The 8,510-nt window shown below is 43.4% G+C and overlaps 1 protein-coding gene across 1 annotated transcript in view; it reads right to left on the bottom strand.

Annotated features, from left to right (window-relative positions):
* LOC116074419 (zinc finger protein 280B-like) overlaps window positions 1-8,510 on the bottom strand; it is a gene marked incomplete at its 3' end in the record, with an annotated part of 12,836 nt that overhangs the window by 2,937 nt on the left and 1,389 nt on the right. The gene's annotated exons all lie outside the window — the stretch shown is intronic.

The raw sequence follows: 8,510 nt of genomic DNA, 5'->3' as shown, positions 1-8,510 counted from the left end.
AAAAAAAAAAAACAAAAAAAACCTCTCTGGATAGTGCCCAGTCCAGGTCCCCTTAAGATTATCCTATGAATCAGCATCCCATGATCCCATGCTCTCAATTCTTAGAAGACAGCCAGCACACATTTCCTTTTAACATCACAAAAGATTCAGAGACCCCTTTTGCCTCAGTCAAGCACAGTTAGGTTAACTGGGTGGGACCCTATCCTGAAATGACCATCTCTACCACACCTTGGCCTGGACTGGCAATCTCCCAGGCTGACCTTAAACTCCAGAATCTGCAGCCTCTGTATCCGCCTGCCTTTGTATCTTTCTGACAAGCTGTCTCATTAATGCAGCTGCCTTTCTTCCTTTAGATTCGGAAAGCTCTTTATACTATTCATATCGTACCTTAATTTTTTGCATAAGCGAGAAACTATATATTCTCAAGCTCATGTTTTTAGAGTTCTTTACCACAGCCTTAGGGGCTGCCCTGAAGGTCCCAGCCTTTACCATCTTGCTGGCTCTGCTTATCATGGAGTCATTATTGTTAGCAGGAAGGACATTCCTTAAAGAAGTAATGTAAAATATGTACATTGTTATACAAACCACCCTGCTGCCCACGGCAGCCACGGCAGGCAGCCACGGCAGGCAGCCACGGCACTCTTGGAGGCCCACGTCCCTTGGCCCAGTCCTAGGGGCAGGAGTCATGTCATTCTGTCCCCACCAAAGGCCACAGCGGACCCAGCAAGTTACTGATTTTGTATGGGTGCCTATGTGGGCACACAGCTGTGGAGACTAAAAGCAGACTGTTACCTTTACTCCCAGCCCCCAGGCCCAACACAATCTTATCTCTAAAAATTAAACTAGCATCATACATATTATTTTTTATTTTTTATTTTTTTTGGTTTTTCGAGACAGGGTTTCTCTGTATAGCCCTGGCTGTCCTGGAGCTCACTCTGTAGACCAGGCTGGCCTCGAACTCAGAAATCCACCTGCCTCTGCCTCCCAAGTGCTGGGATTAAAGGCGTGCGCCACCACGCCCGGCTTCATACATATTATTTTAACTTGAATATTAGTATCTAGCTCTGTAACACACATTTCTATAAACGCCTTGGAAGTCAACTGAAAATATATTCTACTAAGCATAATAACAATTCGCCCTTTTCCTCATTAGTCTACTTACATATTTTATTTCCCCAATGCTGATAAACTAGTGTAAAGCATGAACACACAAAATGAACTTGAAAACATCATTCTTTAGAGTCAACTAGACTTACTCATTTTGTATACAGGTGCAACCATCAACCCCATTTTGTCTCAACCCAATCACTGCTGACATTCCGCACTAGGCACCTCTTATGTGGGGAGCTTTTAGGTACCCGACAGATGTTTAGCAACATCCTTGACTTCTGTTCAGTAACCACAAACCACAATTCCCAAGCTGTGGCAACAAAAATAGCTCTAGGCACTTCCATATATGCAGTGGGAGAACCCCAGCCCAAAGCCAGCCTTGTTCTCAGGATCTTCTACATTCCTAATGGCATTCTAGAGAATTCTATGTCTAATCGTTTCTAAACAAATGGTGGTTTGAATGAAAACAGTTCCCAGAGGTTCATAGGGAATGACACTATTAGGAGGTGTGGCTTTGTTGGAGGAAGTGTGTCACTGGGGGCGGGCTTTAAGGTCTCAGATGCTCAAGCCAGGACCAGTGTCTCCCTCTTCCTGCTGCTTTCAGATCTGATGTAGAACTCTCAGCTCCTCTCCAATACCACGTCTCTGTGCATGCTGCACTGCCTCCTGCCCTGACAATAACATACTATAAACCCCTGAACCACCTCCAAATAAATATTCCCTTCCTAAGAGTTACTGTGGTCAGGGCTGAAGAGAGCTGGCTGCTCTTCTGAAGAACACAGGTTCAATTCCCAGCAACCACATGGCAGTTCACAATTGTAACTCAAGTTCTGACTCTCTCACAAAGACATACACATAGGCCAGATATCACACATCAAAATTGAATACATACATACATCACACAGAATTGCTGTGGTCATGGTATCTCGTCACAGCAATGGAAACCCTAACTATGGCAACAAAAATCAGAATGCCATCACTCCTGGGTTTATCATGCCACACTACCAACCTGCCAGATGCAATGTGGCTACTGCTTCAATACTGGTATGTTCAGGGAACACTGGATTGGAGGCCTGTTCTACAAGATGTAATTCATGCCTGCAATTGTCAACCTGGTCAAAAGACAATGGTTAGGGAAGTCATAAGCCCTAGGAGGGAAACCTCCTATTGTTTTACTAAATATACATGTTGCTCCACCTTTGAAATACTGGTATTTATATCTGTAGATTAGTTTTATTCAGTGTTTGGTAAAAGAAGGTGCTTCATGCAGTAGGTAAGCCAGTGCGGAGTCTCCTAACTGCACCCTCGAAGCGTAAGCCAGAACGGGCCTTAAGCTGCTTTGCCAGGCATTTTGTCATAGCATCAAACACTAACACAGCAACCCAGTTAAAAACTGGGCAAAAAGCCGGGTGGTGGCGGCGCATGCCTTTAATCCCAGCACTTGGGAGGCAGAGGCAGGCAGATTTCTGAATTCGAGGCCAGCCTGGTCTACAGAGTGAGTTCCAGGACAGCCAGGGATATACAGAGAAACCCTGTCTCAAAATACAAAAAAAAAATAAAAAAATAAAACTGGGCAAAAGATTTTAATAGACATTTCGCAAATGATAATGTCCAAGAAGTCAAAAAGTATATGAAACATTATTCAACATAACAAGTATCAGAGAAATTCAAATTACAATTACTAGATATCACCTCATATCAACTAAAACAACTATTATGAATTTAAAAACAGGAAGTAGCTACCGGCAAGGGCATGGATAAATTGGAATCCTCAGGCTGTTCAACTGTAAAATGACGCAACTGTTAGGGAAAAAGGCATAGAAGTTTGGGGGTGGGGGGTGGGGGTGGGGGTGGGGAATGCTTTAAAGAACTGTCAGTTGACCCAGCAGTTTAGCCTCTGTCTTAAAGAGATGGTAACGCTGTTTCTGCATCCACTGAGATAGATGATCTAGTCACTTAAAGTGGCTCCAGAATAAACGACGTCCCTGGCCTAAATGGTTCCCTTCTGCTACCCTGGCCTCCTTGACAACACGGACCTTATCCAGCATGCCTTCATGATAAAAGCCGATACAGAAAGTAGGGCTAGAGGGAACACAGGACAACAGAGTAAAGGCTAGGTGTAAGAAACCCACAGCCAACATCATTCTAAATGGAGAAAAAAACTGAAATGAACCGGCCAAAGGCAAGACGGAGGCAGGGAGGACCACTCCTTCCTACCCCGGAGGCAGGGAGGACCACTCCTTCCTACCCGGCTCAGTGTGCCTGAAGCACTAGCTGGAGCAGTAAGAAATAAGAGAGAGAAAACACAAACAGGAAAGGAGGAAGTCAGGCAATTGCTATTAGCAGAGGATATATTAAATATCACGGGTTCCAGAACTTCTCTACGAAAACCTCAGGAAGAATTAAAAAATCTCAGCTGGGTAAAAAGATGTAAAATTGCCAGGGGAGTGGGGGGGGGGGTTGTGGCGCACACCTTTAATCCCAGCACTTGGGAGGCAGAGGCAGGCGATTTCTGAGTTCGAGGCCAGCCTGGTCTACAGAGTGAGTTCCAGGACAGCCAGGGCTACACAGAGAAACCCTGTCTCGGAAACCCCCCCACCCTCCCAAAAAAAAGATGTAAAATTAACTGGCAGAATATCAATAGCTTTTTTTTTTTTTAATAACCAGCAATAAACATACTGAGATTGTTACAGAGAGCCTGACATAGACAACCCTTCAGACATGGTTTAGAGCCAATTGAAAGTCTTTTTCCAGCTAGCTGGGACTACACTCATGTAGTTGGGATTCAAGTGTAGTGCTGAACATTTAGAATAAGGGGATTTAAAAGACAAATCCATATTCTGTTGTCTCTCCACAGCTGGGGGGGGAGAAGGGTTATTTTGTGCAAACAAGCAGTTTAACAGAAGCTAAGACTATTATCAGTTAGCTGAAGGGGGAGGTTTCACATAAGACAGCTTAACAGAAGCCAAGATAAGTGAGCCGAGGTATCTTGACCTAGGGCTCCAGGGAAAGAGATAGATAATTTTACACAGATCAAATTCTAGCCAAATCTAAAGTGGCCTCAGAAAGAATACAAAATGGAGGATCTGCTCTGTCTAACCCTGTCATATCATCATGGTCACAATCTTGTAACAGGTTCAAAGGCAATAAAAAATCTTAGAAATAGGGTTGGAGAGATGGCTTCGAGGTTAAGAGTACTGGCTCCTCTTCCAGAGGTGCTGAGTTCAATCCCTAGCAACCACGTGGTGGCTCACAACCATCTGTAATGGGATCTGATGCCATCATCTGGCCTGCAGGCATTCAGGCAGATCAAACACTATACATAATAAATACATCCTAATTAAAAAAAAAAAACTGGGCTGGAGAGGTGGCTCAGGTGGTAAGAGCACTGACTGTTCTTCCAAAGGTCCCGGGTTCAAGTCCCAGCAACCACATAGTGGCTCACAACCATCCATAATGAGATCTGATGCCCTCTCTCTTCTAGACTGTCTGAAGACAGCTACAGTGTACTTGCATATAATAAATAAAAATTAAAAAAAAAAAAGACTAGAAATAAACCTAAACAAGGAAATGAAAGACATCTACAATGAAAACTTTTTGTTTGTTTGCTTGGTTTTGTTTTTGTTTTTTCTTTGCTTTTCTTTTCTTTTTTTTTCTTTTTTTTTTTGTTCGGTTTTTTTTGAAACAGGGTTTCTCTGTGTAGCCCTAGCTGTCCTGGAACTCACTCTGTAGACCAGGCTGGTCTGGAACTCAGAAATCCACCTGCCTCTGCCTCCCAAGTGCCGGGATTAAAGGCGTGCGCCACCACTGCCTGGCTAATGAAAACTTTTTTACGCTTCTAAAAAGAGAGAAAGACACTAGAAAAGACATCCCATGTTCATGGTTATTCAGAATTAATATTCTGAAAATGACTATTTTACTAAAAGCCACTTATAGACTCAATGCAATCTCAAAATTCCCATCTCATTCTTCGCATAGAGAAAAAACTCTAAGATTAATATAGAACCACAAAAGACACCAGATAGCCAAAATGATCCTAGACAAACTGAACAGTGCTGAAGAGATTACCAGATCTTAAGATCCTAAGATGTATCTCATGCCAGACATGGCACATGGTTTTTTGGTTTTGGTTTTTCTTTTTTTTTTCTTTTTTTGGTTTTTCGAGACACTGTTTCTCTGTGTAGCCCTGGCTGTCCTGGAACTCACTCTGTACACCAGGCTGGCCTAGAACTCAGAAATCTACCTGCCTCTGCCTCCCAAGTGCTAGGCCACCAGCAAAGCCGCCACAACCACCACCCAGCTTTGGCATATGTTTTTAATCTCAGCACTCAGAAGGCAGGTGGATCTGTGAGCCCAGCCTAGTCTACACAGTGAGTTCTAGGACAAGCAGAACTATGTAGAGACTTTATCTCAAAAAATAAATACACAAATAAACAAACAAACAAACAAACAAATAAGGATATATTGCAAAGCCACAGTAATGAAAACAGTATGATACTGGCACAAAAACAGCCACCTAGCCACCAATCAAAGACACAAACATGAATACACAGATTCAGCCACTTAATATCTGACAACAATACTGAACGTAAGCTAAAGAAGGACTTTCAACAAATGGTGGCGGGAAAACTGGATGTACACATGCAAAGAATGAAATTGGACCTATACCCAAATCCCAGGCAAAAATTGACTCCAGTGGACTCCAAACGGTCAAAGACCTAACATGATCTAGGTGTAGCAAAAGACGTCCTGAACAGGACTCTATTCTCCCAAGAACAAAAAGCTGTTGCACAGCAAGGGGAACAATTAACTCAAGAGGAGGCCCGTACAATCATCTATGCCAGATACACATCTGCAGAGGACCCATTGCTAGAACATAAAGAGCTCAAAAACCACTGAGTCAAAAAGAGAGAGAGAGGGAGAGAGAGCCATTCAAAATATGGGTTTAGGACCTCAACAGACAATTCTCAACAGAATAAAAATGGCTAAGAAATGTCTCAAAAGCTTTTCCCTGTCCCTAGCTATTATTAGGGAAAAGCAAATGAAACCAATTGTGGAATTTCATGTTACCACAGTCAGAATAGTCAGGATCAACAGATAGACAACAAAAGATTCTGGAGAACATGTGGGGGGAGAGGGAGCCCCGTTTCACTGTTGGCGGGATTTAAAACTAACCCAGCCACTCTAAAACCAGTGTGGAGAATTCTCAAAAAGACGAGACTAAATCTACCATATGACCCAGCTACACCACTCCTTGGCATCCGCCAAAAGGACAGCCGACTTCAAAAGATCACTGCTCAGCCATGTTCACTGCTACCAATCCACGAGGGGAAACAACCTAAATATCCTCCCAGGGATAGATAAAGAAGATGTTGTACATAGAAAAAACCCAGAAAAACAGAGACAGAAACTGAGAGTCTCCCACCGCAAAAAAGTCCAGGTCGAGATGGATCCAGCACAGAATTCCTACCTACTACTCCTCACACAGCAATGAGACTTCACCAATGTGGATCCCTAACCACCTGACACCATCTCAACAAGGATGAAATCAAGAGATGCCAATGCGGAAGTGGGAAAGCTCCAAATCTTTACCCATTCCCCCAGGGAAGGACAACAAATGATCAGACCCGAAAAACATACAAGCAGCATCCTAGAGACTTAGCAGGTCGTATTTATATACAAGGTAGGTCCGTGGGAGGACCTGGAGGGAGGAAATGACAGGATTACATCGCAATGTCAAAAAATAAAGAATCATTCCAGGCCGGGCGGTGGTGTCGTGTGACACACGCCTTTAATCCCAGCACTTGGGAGGCAGAGGCAGGCGGATCTCTGAGTTCCAGGCCAGCCTGGTCTACAGAGTGAGTACCAGGACAGCCAGGGCTACACAGAGAAACCCTGTCTCGAAAAACCAAAAAGAAATATTGCACTCACACACACACACACAAAAAGGTAAAAGTGAACACCCTGCTCCCAGCTTGAGATATCAAACTGACCCTAAAGTAATATTAATAATGCCTTAGATTCTTGGGGGAAGAAGGGGAGCAGAAATCAGGCTTGTGAACCTCTATAGCCATATTACTTGGGAAGGGAATGTAATAGAATCAGGAGTTTAAGGTAATTCTCAGACCAGACCAAGCTATGAGACCCTTTCTCAAAAGGCAGGGTGGGGACAAATCCAATGTAACATTTTATTGCATTAACTGAATCTTAAGATTATATGCACTTTAACTTATCTGCACCTCCTAATAAGAGTTAAGAAAATGGGAGCCAGCTTTACAGAGCATCCATAGTGTCTACTCTTGACTGGTTTTTTTTGTTTGTTTGTTTGTTTGTTTTCCCAGAAATCCGCCCGCCTCTGCCTCCCAAGTGTTGGGATTAAAGGCGTGGCCACCGCTGCCCTGCTTCATAATGTCTACTCTTCCTTTTTCAAGATTTCAGGTAAAAAGAGTACACCTACCACTTCCTTCCTGTTTGAGGAAGCAACTCAGAAAGTTCCAGAATCCCTTACATCAATCAATACTAGGCCTGAATTTGTAATACCCAGTCAGATTCTGACAGGAAATTCCAAAATAGTGATTTTCGTTTGTTTGTCTGCCTTTTTTCCTTTTCTTTCTTTCTTTTTTTTGTTTGTTTGTTTGTTTTGTTTTTTGTTTTTTTTTTTTCCGAGACAGGGTTTCTCTGTGTAGTCCTGGCTGTCCTGGAAATACCTCTCTAGACTAGGCTAGCCTCGAACTCACAAGAGATTTGCCTGCCTCTGCCTTCCGCTCACACCCGTCGTAATGTTTTATTTTTATCATAGGAGTAAACGGAAGTCAGAAAATGAGGAAGAAAGAAGGCCTTTTCTCTTACCGGAGATATACACTAAAACTTTTAATAATTTCGGAGTCCAAGTACTGCAAGTCACATCCCTGGGGTAAATCAGACAGAGGAAAAAAAAAAAACCCAACTCTTAGATTTAGTTACATTTTACTCCCTACCTACCAGTTACATGCTTATTTCCCGATTCCTAAGCTCTGCTACAAAACAGCCTTCCGTCTCCACTAAACCAAGGACTGGGTGTGAGGTCATCGCAACCGGTTTGTGCAGTACTAGGAAATGAGTCCGGGGGTTTTTTTTGTCCTTCCTAGGCAAGCCAACACTCCAACAACTAAGCTACTCCCTCGACCCTGGATGGTTAATACAAGCATCTTACACGCTACCTTCCAATACCATAGCCCAGTCAACCAAACAACACAACCCGAGGAGAACACCGCTCAAATCAAAACCAGCTCCCTAGGAGCCCCGAGAGCAGCACTGAGCTTCGAAGAGGCACATAGCCAACAAAATAAACAAGATACTGTTGCATGGAAAGGGGCGGGGGGGGGGAGGCAGATAAATGGCTTTTTAAAGCCTCCAAGGGC

Source organism: Mastomys coucha, unplaced genomic scaffold, assembly GCF_008632895.1.
Source record: "Mastomys coucha isolate ucsf_1 unplaced genomic scaffold, UCSF_Mcou_1 pScaffold3, whole genome shotgun sequence".
NCBI classification, from domain to species: Eukaryota; Metazoa; Chordata; class Mammalia; order Rodentia; family Muridae; genus Mastomys; species Mastomys coucha.
Note: the sequence above shows the minus strand (reverse complement) of the source record. Positions and strands in the feature narration are given on the sequence as shown.